Source organism: Salvelinus sp. IW2-2015, unplaced genomic scaffold (assembly GCF_002910315.2).
Source record: "Salvelinus sp. IW2-2015 unplaced genomic scaffold, ASM291031v2 Un_scaffold1945, whole genome shotgun sequence".
NCBI lineage: Eukaryota > Metazoa > Chordata > Actinopteri > Salmoniformes > Salmonidae > Salvelinus > Salvelinus sp. IW2-2015.
In genome coordinates this window covers 186,802-202,610 of record NW_019943300.1, presented here as the reverse complement: position 1 = coordinate 202,610, position 15,809 = coordinate 186,802, and the positions used below count along the sequence as shown (strand labels likewise).

The following is a 15,809-nucleotide window of genomic DNA, read 5'->3' as shown; positions in this document are numbered from 1 at the left end:
CCGGTACTCACTGGAGCAGTGTCTGAATGTAGAGACCAGACCGGTACTCACTAGAGCAGTGTCTGAACTCGAAGCGCAGGTGTGATCCTCTGAAGCGGTCTATGGGAATGGGCAGTTTAACCACCTCGCTCCATCGGGGGCTGTTGTTGTGGTAGAGGACGAAGGAGCGGTGTTCACTGATGTGGGCTTCACCACTGCCCAGGCTGATACAGTCCTGAGAAGAACAGGCAAGTACATTTTGATACAGACACACACGGACAGCATACAATTATTTAGATTGTTTCACATACAGGACCAGTCAAAAGTGATTATGTAGGCCATGGAAGAACTGGGACATGTTCAGCTTCCAGGAATTGTGTACAGATCCTTGTGACATTGGGCCATGTATTATCATGCTGAAACATAAGGTGATGGCAGCGGGGATGAATGGCACGACAATGGGCCTCAGGATCTGGTCACGGTACCTCTGTGCATTCAAATTTTCATCGATAAAATGCAATCGTGTTTGTTGTCCGTAGCTCATGCCTGCCCATACCATAACCCCACCGCCACCATGGGGCACTCTGTTCTGTTACGCCCTGACCTTAGAGATCCTTTTTATGTCTCTATTTGGTTTGGTCAGGGTGTGATTTGGGGTGGGTATTCTATGTTCTTTAGTTCTATTATTTGTATTTCTATGTTTTGGCCGGGTAGGGTTCTCAATCAGGGACAGCTGTCTATCGTTGTCTCTGATTGAGAACAATACTTAGGTAGCCCTTTTTCCCACCTGTCTTTGTGGGAGGTTAACAGACCTTCCTATAGTCAGCATGCCAATTGCACGCTCCCTCAAAACTTGAGACATCTGTGGCATTGTGTTTTAGAGTGGCCTTTTATTGTTCCTAGCACAAGGTGCACGTGTGTAAATATCATGCAGTTGAATCATCTTCTTGATATGTCACACCAGTCAGGTGGATGGATTATCATGGCTAAAGAGAAATGTTCACTAACAGGGACGTAAACAAATGTGTGAACAACATTTAAGAGAAATACGTTTTTTGTGCGTATGGAACATATCTGGGATCTTTCATTTCAGCTCATGAAACATGGGACCAACACTTTACACGTTACGTGTATATTTTTTTTGATTAGTGTATAAAACATATTCGTAATGTCGCCTGACATTTTACGGTCGTCAGGGGAAAAAACCACCTACTTTGAGTATCTCTCCGTCTGCGTAGAGGACGTAGACGGACACCTCGATGTTCTTCTGGACACTCTTTCCTCCCCTCTCAAAGTCCCCTCTCTCCAAGGTGAGGTACAGGTCGTTACGGATGTCACCTGGGGAGATTAGACACACACACACAATTTACATCAAGGGGCTCAACTTTGGTCGCATCAACAACGGGTTGTTGTTATTAAAAAGAAATGACTGAAATTAATTGACTTTCGGGTAGTTTGGTTGGTCAAAGTAGCATCTGTTGGATATTAGTAGTATCTGTTGGACAGTAGTAGTATCTGTTGGATAGTAGTAGTATCTGGTGGATAGTAGTAGTATCTGGTGGATAGTAGTAGTATCTGTTGGATAGTAGTAGTATCTGGGATAGAGTAGTATCTGGTGGCATGTTTAGTAGTATCTGGTGGATAGTTAGTTAGTTATCTGGTTGGATATTAGTAGATATCTGGTGGGATAAGTAGTAGTATCTGGTGGATAGAAGTATATTTTGCTGTCAGTAGTAGTATTCTGGTGGATAGTATAGTATCTGTGGATAGTCAGTAGTATCTGTTGATTATTAGTAGTATTCTGTGTGGAGAGTATAGTATCTTGTGGATAGTAGTAGTATCTGTTGGATGAGTAGAGTATCGTGGATAGTGTAGTATCTGGGTGGATAGTCAGTGAGTATCTGTTGGATAGTAGTAGTATCTGGTGTGATAGTAGTAGTATCTGGTGGGATAGTAGTATTATCTGCGTGGATTAGTAGTAGTATCTGGTGGATAGTAGTAGTATCTGTTGGATAGTAGTAGTATCTGTTGGATTAGTTAGTAGTATCTGTTGGATAGTAGTAGTATCTGGTGATAGTATAGGTATCTGGTGGGATAGTAGTAGTATCTGGTGGGATGTAGTAAGTATCTGTTGGATAGAGTAGTATCTGTTGATAAGTAGTAGTATCTGGTGAGATAGTAGAGTATCTGGTGTGATAGTAGTAGGTATCTGGTGGATAGTAGAAGTATCTGTGGATAGTAGTAGTATCTGTGGATAGTCAGTAGTATCTTGGTGAGATAGTAGTTGTATCTGTTGATAGTAGTTTTAGTATCTGGTTGGATAGTTAGAGTATCTGTTGGATAGGAGTAGTATCTGGTGGGATAGTATAGTATCTGTAAGACGTGACGCTGTTGGATATTTGTATTTGAACGAAATCCCCCGTTTCTGTCTATGACATAACGTGATCCGGACTGGTAGAGAGAGGCTGGGTTGAGAGTTTATACCCAGATCTTCCAACCTCCAGAGCCCCATCCTCTCCTTCACCCGCCCCCAAAACATGACCGGGTTTCCCTGGGTAAACAACTCAGCTAAACTTGGCCTATCTCCTCAGCCCCGTGGATTGCTTGCTAGATGCCTTAAACACATCATCGATTCTTTCGAAACTGTTGACCTATTTAACCCCCCATACCCAACATACACACACACACCGCCCAACAAACACACACACACACACACAACACACACACACACACAACACACACACACACACACACACCACACCACACACACCAACACACACACACACACACACACCACACCACACACACACACACACACAACACACACACACACACCACACAGTGATACCAGTGTTCTCATTTCTCTTGTTCCTGTTTCTAAAGCTGAAGAGTATTTTTCTTTGGACTGTTTAAATGAGATGCTGAACCTCAATCCCATCATTGCCTATGGAGTGAGTTTAACCAAAGAGCATCGACTGTTGGGACTACATAGTTATGGTGGGAATTATTGTACAGTAACGTCTAAGGAAGCTTCGATCCTAAAAAGGAGATATTTACGAAGAGTAAAAACAGTCTCTATATGATGTTATTAAATACTGGCATCAATGGAATATTTCTGCCCTTAGATAATGTGTTTTTTTTAGGAGAAGCGTTCCTTCTCTCAGACCTCCAGTTGAGCTGCTGCTGTTCTGCACAGTATACCCATTAATATTGAATAAGCTGGAACTACGAACACATGTTCCTTTAAAGAAACGTGGTGTATTATTGTGGCTTATCACAGACTGATGTTACATAAGAGGTGTTTACATTGTGTTTCTCAAGGTAGCGAACTGTCACAGAAACCCCTTTAGATATTGTTTAGGAGTTCATTAAAAGAGACTCAATTTAACTACATTATTACAGTAATATAACGACAGTTAACTATCATTATTCGAGTAATATTACTACAGTTTTAACTCATTATTACAGTAATATACTACAGGTTAACTACAATTATCCCAGTAACTATTACTAACCATGTTTAACACATTTATTACCAGTAATGATTCTACTACAGTCTAACTGACATTATTACAGTAATATACATACAGTTTAACTACATTATTACAGTAATATAACTACAGTTTAAACTACATTATTACAGTAATATTACAACAGTTAACTCATTTACATATAACTTAAGTTAACAGTTACCATAATAACTACAGTTTAACTACATATTTACAGTAATATAACTACAGTTTAACACATTATTACAGTAAATATAATACAGTTTACTACATTATTACAGAATCTATACTACAGTAATTATCAAGTAATAACAGTTAACTTACTATACAAATATTACTACAAGTTTAACTACTTATACGATAATACTTAATATTTAACACTTATACAGTATTTAAGCATTAATCATTATCTACCAGTAATACTTTACTACAGTTTTAATACATATTACAGAATATTACTATCATTTTAACTACATTATTACGATAATATTACTATCAGTTACATACATTATGAGATCTACAGTAACTACATTATTACAGTTTACTACATTAACTACATTATTACAGAATATTACTACAGTTTAACTACATTATTACAGTACTATAATTCAGTTAACTTACATATTACAGTATTATAGTTAACTACATTTATACATATACAGTTTTAATTATCAGATCTACAGATAACTATTACATTACAGTTTAACTAATTATACAGTACTATTATATACAGTTTAACTACATTATCTCTCTCGTGTCTCTCTGTCGTGCGCTCTCTCGTCTCTCTCTCTCTCTGGCTCTCTCTCGTTCTCTGTTCTCTCTTCTGTGTCCTGTTCTCTGATCTAATGTTCTCTCTCTCTGTTCCTTCTCTCCTCTGTTCACTTCTCTCTCTCTTATCTCCTCTCTATGTCTTCCTTCTTGCTCTTTCTCTCTTTCTCTCGCTCTCTTTATTTAGCTCCCCACCCCACTCCTCTAACTCACTGCCCTCTGTTTCTCCCCTCTCTTACTTTGCCTCTCTCTCCAACACCCATCAAACCAGTTTCATATCTTCTCCAAATACACCTGCCCATTTAAAGAATGTATTGAAAGAAGTTTGCGATGGGACAAGGACATCCGCTGACGGCCAAACCCTCCTCGTAACCCGGACACGCTGTTTGGACTATTGTGCGCCGCCCCATGGGTCTCCGGTCGCAGCCGGCTCGACAGAGCGCCGGACTCAAACCAGGATCCTCTAATGGCACAAGCTAGAATCTGCGATGCAGTGCCTTAGACCACCGCGCACTCGGGAGGCCCTCTGTTTGTGCGTCCTAAATGGTACCCTATTCCCTATATAGTGCACTACTTTAACCAGAACCCTATGGAACCCTATTCCTATATAGTGCACTTACTTTAGACAGAACCAGAGATATGGGCTGCAATCACACGGTGAATCGATGGTATTGGGTCTTAGGGATCGGACCCCATTAAAGCTTTACTTTCCCATTAGCTGCCCATGACACACACACACACACACACACACACACACACACACACACACAACACACACACACCAACACAACACACACACACACAACACACACACACACACACACACACACACACACACACACACCACACACACACACACACACACCACCAACAAACATGGATTATTTCAGGTTATTTTACAGAGTAGCAGGATGGAGTCAGTCAGACACTACTGAAACATGACTTGTGAAGTACCAGGCTAGACGTTTGTCCATGTAGGGTGACTGACAGTGTAAGGAATGACGACTGGGTTTCAATTTATGATGTTCTGCACGCTACAACTTGACCCTTCTTTTTTAATGGCACCTTAAATGACAACAACTAAATTCTAACTGCCTGTAGCTCAGCCCTGAAACAAGGATATGCATATTATTGTACCATTTGAAAGGAAAAACTTTTGAAATGTGTTGGAAATGTGAAAGGAATGTAGGAGAATATAACGCATTAGAATCTGGTAAAGATAATAACACAAGAAAAGATAATTTAATTCATAATTTAATAATTTAATTTAAAAAAATAATTGTACCATCTTTTGAAATGCAAGATTAAGGGGGGGGGGGGGACACCGATCCGTAGAGGTTTTAACCGTCTCAGCTGAAGACTAGGCATTAGTTCTTTAGGGCTCACGTAACATTACTCATCACACACAGGGTTCACTGAATCGCTAAGCAAGGAGTCAGTCAGACAGAGCAATGTAGAGGAAGAGTCAGCCAGACAGAGCAATGCAGAGGAAGAGTCAGGCAAAGAGCAATGTAGAGGAAGAGGCAGGCAGACAGAGCAATGTAGAGGAAGAGTCAGCCAGGACAGAGCAATGCAGAGGAAGAGTCAGCCAGACAGAACAATGCAGAGGAAGAGTCAGCCAGACAGAGTAATGTAGAGGGAGAGTCAGCCAGACAGAACAATGCAGAGGAAGAGTCAGCCAGACAGAGCAATGTAGAGGAAGAGTCAGGCAGACAGAGCAATGCAGAGAAGAGTCAGCCAGACAGGCAATGTAGAGGAAGAGTCAGCCAGACAGAGCAATGTAGAGGAAGAGTCAAGCCGGACAGAGCAATGTAGAGGAAGAGTCAGCCAGACAGAGTAATGTAGAGGAATAGTCAGGCAGATAGAGCAATGTAGAGGAAGAGTCAGCCAGACAGAGCAATGTAGAGGAAGTCAGCCAGACAGAGCAATGTAGAGGAAGTCAGCCAGACAGAGCAATGTAGAGAAGAGTCAGGCATAAACAAGAAGCAATGTAGAGGAAGAGTCAGCCAGACAGAGCAATGTAGAGAAGAGTCAGGCAGACAGAGCAATGTGAGGAAGAGTCAGCCAGACAGCAATGTAGAGGGAAGGTCAGCCAGACAGAGCAATGTAGAGGAAGAGGCAGGCAGACAGCAGCAAGTAGAGAATATCAGCCAGACAGAGCAATGTAGTCGAAGAGATCAGCCAGACAGAGCAATGTAGAGGAAGAGTCAGCCAGACAGAGCAATGTAGAGGAGAGTCAGCCAGACAGAGCAATGTAGAGGAAGAGTCAGCCAGACAGAGAATGTAGAGGAAGAGTCAGCCAGACAGAGCAATGTAGAGGAAGAGTCAGCCAGACAGAGCAATGTAGAGGAAGAAGTCAGCCAGACAGAGCAATGCAGAGGAAGAGTCAGCCAGACAGAGCAATGTAGAGGAAGAGTCAGCCAGACAGCAGCAATGTAGAGGAAGAGTCAGCCAGGACAGAGCAATGCAGAGGAAGAGTCAGCCAGACAGAGCAATGTAGAGGAAGAGTCGCAGACAGAGCAATGTAGAGGAAAGTCAGCCAGACAGAGCAATGCAGAGGGAAGAGTCAGGCAGGACAAGCAATGCAGAGGAAGAGTCAGGCAGAACAGAAGCAATGTAGAGGAAGAGTCAGCCAGACAGAGCAATGTAGAGGAAGAGTCAGCCAGACAGAGCAATGTAGAGGAAGAGTCAGGCAGACAGAGCAATGTAGAGGAAGGTCAGCCAGACAGAGCAATGTAGAGGAAGATCAGCCAGACAGAGCAATGTAGAAGGAAGAGTCAGCCAGACAGAGCAATGTAGAGGAAGAGTCAGCCAGACAGAGCAATGTAGAGAAGAGTCAGCCAGACAGAGCAATGCAGAGGAAGAGTCAGCCAGACAGAGCAATGCAGAGGAAGAGTCAGCCAGACAGAGAAATTAGAGGAAGAGTCAGGCAGACAGAGAAATGTAGAGGAAAGAGTCAGGCAGGACAGAGTAATGTAGAGGAAGAGTCAGCCAGACAGACTAATGCAGAGGAAGGTCAGCCAGACAGACTAATGCAGGAGAGAGTCAGGCAGGGGCACAGAGGGCGGCACTTACACCAATTTACCTCCGTCTCTATTGTAGGGGAGGGCAGGGAGGAAGGCCAGATGGACAGCAGGAAGAGGGGCCAGATGGACACCGGGGAGGAGGGGCCAGATGGACACCAGGGAGGAGGAGCCAGAATGACACCGGGGACACAGAAAGAGACACAGTAACACATGAAAAAAAAAAGCAAACTACAGAATGACGGCTGTTGAAAGAGACTACTCTTACCACTTCAATAGGGCCATGCTAAATGTAACTATAGCTAGCTTGTAGCATGTAGCTTATTAGCTTGAGCATGTAAAGTGCGTGGAAAAATAAACATTTATAAATCTATGAATAGTGAACCATCCTCTCTGACCTATTAGTTACCCAGACCTACTGAGGTATATGGCTTTCCACTTCAACGTGGGGGGATTTGAGGTGTAAAAATGAGGACAGCTGGAAGCAATCCTGAGTGTAACACAATGAGGACAGCTGGAAGCAGGTCTGAGTGTAACACAATGAGGACAGCTGGGAAACAGATCCTGAGCGTAACACAATGGAGACAGCTGGAAGCAGATCCTGAGTGTAACACAATGAGGACAGCGGGAAGCAGATCCTGAGTGTAACACAATGAGGACAGCTGGGAAGCAGATCCTGAGCGTAACACAATTGAGGACAGCTGGGAAGCAAATCCATCGTTTCAATTATAAAGATGGACTGGAGCTGAACTGTTCACACTAAAACTAACCAATAACGAGATGCAATAATGGAATGAGGATTTAGAAGCTGAGGTGAATATCGATTTTTGTGTGTGTGTGGGGGGGGGGTTTAAAGTGCGACAACATCAATCCCTAGAGGAATGTGGACCACAACAGTGCACGTGACTGACGGACGAAAGGATGGACAAACAGATAGACAGGCCCAGAGTAGGGTTCAGAGTTTTTCCTGGTCAGGTCACATGGTCAGAAGAAAACTTCCTGATCCTATTGCTGTTTACCTAGAGAGAGCAGAGCCAGGTGTACACCGCCCTGTACATTACACCTGCCCATTGACACTCTTCAGCCCTGACTTCCACAGAAATACTGATTCTTGCGCTAGTGTGCACCGCTGGAACCTTCATAGTATTTGTCCTTAAGATTGTCCTAATAAAGTTGTATTTGATTTGAATTAAACTCCAGCAGCCCAGCTCTCACCTGGCATGATGACATCGGGGAAAACCCAGCTTGCGTGTCAAGGCCACGCTCTATTGAAGATCATTGGGTTCCCTCTCCTTATCTGTTCCACTCTCCTCGCAGCAGCTGGAGAGAGATGATCAGACCTAACGAGTAGAAGAGAGAGAGATAATCAGACCTGAGTAGAAGAAGACAGAGAGATGATCAGACCTGAGGAGAAGAAGGCAGAGATATCAGACTTGAGGAGAAGAAGACAGAGAGATAATCAGATCTGAGGAGAAGAAGACAGAGAGATAATCAGACATGAGGAGAAGAAGACAGAGAAGATAATCAGACCTGAGGAGAAGAAGACAGAGAGATAATCAGACTAAAGAAGACAGAGATGATCAGACCTGAGGAGAAGAAGACAGAGAGATAATCAGACCTGAGTAGAAGAAGACAGAGAGATAATCAGACCTGAGGAGAAGAAGACAGAGAGATGATCAGACCTGAGGAGGAGAAGAAGACAGAGAGATAATCAGACCTGAGTAGAAGAAGATAGAGAGATGATCAGATCTGAGGAGAAGAAGACAGAGAGATAATCAGACATGAGGAGAAGAAGACAGAGAGATAATCAGACCTGAGGAGAAGAAGACAGAGATGATCAGACCTGAGGAGAAGAAGACAGAGATGATCAGACCTGAGGAGAAGAAGACAGAGAGATAATCAGACCTGAGTAGAAGAAGACATAGAAGATGATCAGACCTGAGTAGAAGAAGATAGAGAGATGATCAGACCTGAGTAGAAGAAGACAGAGAGATGATCAAGACCTGAGTAGAAGAAAGAAGAGAGATGATCAGACCTGAGGAGAAGAAGACAGAGAGATGATCAGACCTGAGGAGAAAGACAGAGAGATGATCAGACCTGAGGAGTAGAAGACAGAGAGATGATCAGACCTGAGGAGTAGAATACAGAGAGATGATCAGACCTGAGAAGAAGAAGACAGAGAGATGATCAGACCTGAGAAGAAAGACAGAGAGATGATCAGACCTGAGTAGAAGAAGACAGAGAGATGATCAGACCTGAGTAGAAGAAGATGAGAAGAGATGATCAGACCTGAGTAGAAAGAAGACAGAGAGATTGATCAGACCTGAGTAGTAGAAGACAGAGAGATAATCAGACCTGAGAAGAAGACAGAGAGATGATCAGACCTGAGTAGAAGAGACAGAGAGATGATCAGACCTGAGTAGAAGAAGATAGAGAGATGATCAGACCTGAGGAGAGAAGAAGACAGAGAGATGATCAGACCTGAGGAGAAGAAGACAGAGAGATGATCAGACCTGAGGAGTAGAAGACAGAGAGATGATCAGACCTGAGGAGTAGAAGACAGAGAGATGATCAGACCTGAGGAGAAGAGACAGAGAGATGTCAGACCTAGAAGAAGACAGAGAGATGATCAGACCTGAGTAGAGAAGACAGAGAGATGATCAGACGCTGAAGTAGAAGAAGATAGAGAGATGATCAGACCTGAGTGAAGAAGACAGAGAGATGATCAGACCTGAGTAGTAGAAGACAGAGAGATAATCAGACCTGAGAAGAAGACAAGAGAGATGATCAGACCTGAGTAGAAGAAGACAGAGAGATGATCAGACCCACTGGGCACAGACGTCAATTCAACATCTTTTCCACGTTGGTTCAACGTAATTTCATTGAGATGACGTGACAACAACGTTGATTCAATCAGTGTGTGCCCAGTGGGGACCTAGCACGACGACGACGAAGACGAAGATGAAGAATCTCCTCAGGCCCTTTTCCTGTTAAGATCTGATCAGACCCGGGATGGAGAGGGGACAACAGACAAGACAGTTTCACTTAATTTCATATTAGAAAACGTTGTCATGATTGGTGTTTTTCTGGCGGCAAATTACCAGACATTTAGAGATGGTGCCAGCATAGATTAATAATGTAACTGAGCCCTGCAGCGACTTCCCCACTACTGCAGACACTACGCCATTCTGCTATTACTAAAACACTACCACTAGTGTGTGTGTGGGACAGGGGGTATGGCGTGTGTTAGCGTGTGTGTTAGCGTGTGTGTTAGCGTGTGTGTTAGCGTGTGTGTTAGCGTGTCAGTGCATATGAGTGCGTGTAAGACTACATGCGCCTCTTCCCCTTAACACCACATCTCCTACTAGTAGTGTACTTTTAATATAGAAAATACATTCTCATTCTGCCTGCCATTCTCAGGCTTTTTGCAATCATTGAAAGCACGAAAGCCTGAGGTAATGTCTCTGCAGTAGTTAAAAGTTTCATACATATTGCATGTGTCCCTGAGGACGCTAACAGCTAACAGCTAACAGCTAACAGCTAACAGCTAACAGCTAACAGCTAACTAACTCTGAGCAGCAGCAGAAACTCCCGAGGATGTACGGTGCTGAGGAGAAAGGGGAGCTTTCTGTTTCAATCTAAAAATGGAGAAAGATCCTCGCAAATCCGATCTGCACTGGGTAAAAAAATAATGAGCCACTATATCAGCAGCTATAATTGTAAGATGAACCGTTAGATAGAAACCAGTCAGACCTTGTCCAAGTACACTGTGACGTGGAACGGTGTGTTATGGGTAGACGGAGACTACAGTTATGAGGTAAACTGTGTGTTATGGGTAGATGGGTAGACGGGGACTACGGTTATGAGGTAAACTGTGTTATGGGTAGATGCGGACTACGGTTATGAGGTAAACTGTGTGTTATGGGTAGATGGGGACTACGGTTATGAGGTAAAGAATGGTCATGTAACTAAGGTCATGTAACTAAGGCTCTGTCCTCCCATCATTGATTCCTCTCGCGTCCTTCTCAAAGCTCATTGGAGGAGGAGGTCCGTGGGGATGGACATTGGATCCTCTCCTCCAATGAGCTTTGAGAGGGACCGGGGGACGGGTATTGAGCCTCTTCACGTCCTCTTGATGTACACAATATCAACTAAGACAATGACATTCATATTGGTAGGCTACCAATTACAGCGATTCAGAGTGAAGGGAAGTGGTGAGATTGTGTGTCATTCCTGTGAGGGGCTGGACGGAGGGCGTGACACACACACATGCCAGTGTTTCACTTAGAATTGTTTTTAGCAGTGGTAGCAAAGTTAGCGGGGGCTCTAACCAAACATTTGAGGCCCTCTTGGCTGTAGCGATAAAATGTTGCTGTTCTAATGCAAATTTCCTGCAATCCTACACATTTTGCCATGTTCTTATGCCATGTTCTTATGCCATGTTCTTATGCTATCTGAGTGATCAAACATTAAAACAAAACCAATGAGGGCCCAATGCCTTGACATTTTGAGAATTTTAGATTCTCCCTGGCTGTCTAGTTTATATTGAGGTGATTGTTAGCTCTCAAAGATGATCTCATAAAAAAAATATATAGCTCCATTACCTTTTAAGGCTTTAGTCCTTTAAGTTTAAACTGAAAACATTTTAAGATCTCAAAATACAATAAAAAAAACCAGAGAGACTCACTTTGGTGGGCCTCAGTCCTCAGTGCTTCACTAGTATAGACCTTAATAACAGCTTTTTGAGGAGCAGCGGAAGTGAACCCTGCAACCCAAAAGACCTTCCGGTGTGTTTATAAACAACTAAGCTAGCTAACTTGATCTTGTTGTTTTCTCAAAATCAAAATGCTTTGACCATAATATTCGTAGGTGGGATGGTCTTTATGACCGGGTACGAATCTATTTGACAAAATTAAAGTTTAGAGATTTCCCAAAGAAGCATCACCAAAGTTGCATTGCCTGCATCGATAGTAACGCTAGCAGCACGAAGTAGCGGCACCAGGAAGTTGTGTAGCACACAGGAAGTTGTTTACCATCTATTCTAGGTAACGGCCACTAGCTAGCGTGCTACATACAGTATAAATAGGATAGACAGCCATCCAATATTAGTATTTTTAATGACATAAACGTTAGTTTGATTTGGTATAAAACAAAAATGTTAGCTACCTAACTACTAGCTAAGCTAGCTAGATAACAGATTGCTAGTCCCAAAGAGAGAACTATGACAATACAAAATACCAAATGTTATATCACTTGAGAATAAGGAAGTAAGTCCTGGTCTAATTTCTATGTTTACAGTCGTGACCGGGAGCCCCATAGGGCGGCGCACAATTGGCCCAGCGTCGTCCGGGTTAGAGGAGGGTTTGGCCGGGGAGGGGGGGGGGAGGCTTTAGTTGGCTCATCGCGTTCTAGCGACTCCTTGTGGTGGGTCGGGCACCTGCAGGATGACTTCGGTCATCAGTTGAACGGTGTTTCCTCCGACACATTGATGAGACTGGCTTCCCGGGTTAAGCGAGCGGGTGATAAGAAGTGTGGCTTCTCGTTTCGCCTCTACCGAGCCCATTGGGGAGATGCAGCAATGAGACAAGATCGTAAATAGGAAATCGGGGAGAAAAAAAGGAGCTAAAATAACTATGAATAGACCTAGAATATTCATGGCCAACCTCGCTCCTAGAGATCTAGCTAATGGATGAGCAGGCCTCTGTTCCAGCCCTGACACCTGACATTCTGTGTGATTATATGTATTAAACACTATTCATTTAAACTACTCAATTATCTCTTGCTTTGGAGTAAGACGGATGTCTAAACGCACTAATCATTTACATAGGCGTTCTTTATATGATATGAAATAAAGTGTTGATTTATTGAATAAAAATGTTAAGTGAGTAAACGGTAGGCAATGTAACATACCATAGTTGGTGTTATAGTGGGTATGCCAACATGTTAAATCAGTAAACGGCTAGGCATGTAACATTACCATAGTGTTGGTGATAGTGGATTGCCTACATGTTAAATGCAGTAAACGGATAGGTATGTAACATACCATAGTTGGTGTATATAGTGGATTGCCAACATGTTAATCTAAACGGTAGGTCGTAACATACCATGAGTTGGTGTTATAGTGGGTAGCCAACATGATTAAAGTCAGTAAACGGTAGGGCATATGTACATACATAGTTGGTGTTATAGTGGATATAGCCAACATGTTAATCAGTACAAGGTAAGGTAATGTAATACCGTAGTTGGTGTTATAGTGGGTATCCAACATGTTAAACTCGTAAACGGTGGTATGTAACATACCATGGTTTGGTGTTATAGTGGGTATGCAACATGTTAAATCAGTAAACGGTAGGCAACATAACTACCATAGTTGGGTGTATAGTGGATATGCCAACATGTTAAATCAGTAAACGGTAGGTTATACATACCATGTTTGGTGTTTATAGTGGATTAGCCAAACATGTTAAATCAGTAATCGTAGGCAATGTACATACCATAGATTTGGTCGTAATAGTGGGTATTGCCAAAGTAAATAGTAAACGGTAGTTAACGATAACTCATGTAGTTTGGTGTTATAGTGGGGTTATCCAATTAGATTAAATAGTAAAACTGTAGGTAATGTAACATACCATAGTTGGTGCGTATAGTGGGTATGCCAACATGTTAAATCAGTAAACGGTAGGAATGTAACATACATATTTGTGTTATAGTGGGTATGCCAAATGTTAATCATAAACGGTAGCAATGTAACATACTAGTTGGTTGTTATAGTGGATATGCCAACATGTTAATCAGTAAACGGTAGGTATTAACATACCATGTTGGTGCTATAGTGGATAGGCCAACATGTAATCAGTAAACGGTAGGTAATACATACTAGTGTTGGTGTTATAAGTGGTATGCCAACATGTTAAAATCAGTAAGACGGTAGGCAACATAACATACCATAGTTTGGTGTTTATAGTGATATGCCAACATGTTAACATAGTAAACGGTAGGATTATACATACACTAGTTGGTGTTATAGTGGGTGTGCCAACATGTTAATTCAGTAAACGTAGGTAATGTAACATACGTAGTTGGTGTTATAGTGGGGGTATGCCAACAATGTGTAAATCAGTAAGCTTAGGCTGTAACCATACATACCTAGTTGGTTGTATAGTGGATATGCAAATGTTTCCTGCTCAAAGTGAAACTCAAGCACAAGCTCCCGCGTCAGTCTGTTCCGTGGTCGACAAGTCTGAATCCTACGCTTCAAGGACGTGCTAGATCCGCGGATTGGAATATGTCCGCATCGGTCCAACAACAATATTGACGAATATGCTGATTCTCGGTGAGCGAGTTCATTAGAAGTGCATTGACGATGTCGTCTCCACAAGCAACGATAAAACATTCCAAACCAAGAACCGGGTGATTGACGGCAGCATTCGCGTGAACTGAAAGCGGAACCCACTGCCTTTTTAACCAGGGCAAGGTGACCGAAGCATGACACGTACAAACAGTGTAGCTATTCTCATCCGCAAGGCAAATCAAACAGGCCTAAGGCCTCAGTACGAGACAAAATCGAAGTCGAATTCAACAGCTGACACAAGTATAGAGGGGTCTACAGTCATCAGGGATTATACAAAGAAAACCAAGCCCGTCGGGACCAGGATGTTTGCTCCCAGAAGGCTAAACAATTTTTTGCCCCGTTTGAGGACATACAGTGCCACTTGACAGCGCCCTACCAAACCTGCGGGCTCTCCTTCACTGCAGCCGAGGGTAGTAACATTTAAACGTGTTAACCTGCAAGGCTGCAGGCCAGACGGCATTCCCAGCGCGTTCTAGAGGCATGCGCAGACCAGCTGGCTGTGGTGTGTTTACGGACATATACATCAATCCTTATCCCAGTGTGCTGTTCCACATGCTTCAAGAGGGCCCCATGTTCCTGTTCCCAGAAGAAGCTAAGGTAACTGAAGCTAAAGGACTATCGCCCGTAGCACTCATTCCGTCATCATGAAAGTCTTTGAGAGCTAGTCAAGGACCATATCACTCCACTACCGGACACCCTAGACCACTCCATTTTGCTTACGCCCAATAGGTCCAGACGACGCATCGCAACCACACTGCACACTGCCTAACCCATCTGGACAAGAAGGATACCATGGTAGAACTGTTCATCGATTACAGCTCAGCATTTAACACATAGTACTCCAACTCGTCATCAAGCTCAGAACCTGGGTCTCGACCCCGCCTGTGAAACTGGGGTCTGGACTTCTGACGGGGCCGCCCCCAGGTGTGTAGAGGGTAGGTACACATTCCACCCCCTGATCTCAAACACTGGGGCCACAAGGGTGCGTTTGAGCCCTTCCTGTATCCTGTTACCGACGCACGTGCGTGGCCATGCACGCCTCCAACTCGATCAATGCAGTTTGCGGATGACACTACAGTGGTAGGCTTGATCACCATACAGAACAACGAGAACGCTAATCAGGGAGGAGGTGAGGGCCCGTTGGAGTGTGGTGTCAGGAAAATAACTATATTACTCAAC

General features: G+C 43.2%; 1 pseudogene; it reads right to left on the bottom strand.

Annotated features, from left to right (window-relative positions):
- Positions 1–15,374, bottom strand: part of LOC112072493 (dedicator of cytokinesis protein 3-like) — a 98,305-nt pseudogene extending 82,931 nt beyond the window's left edge.
- Positions 15,375–15,809: the final 435 nt, after the last annotated feature.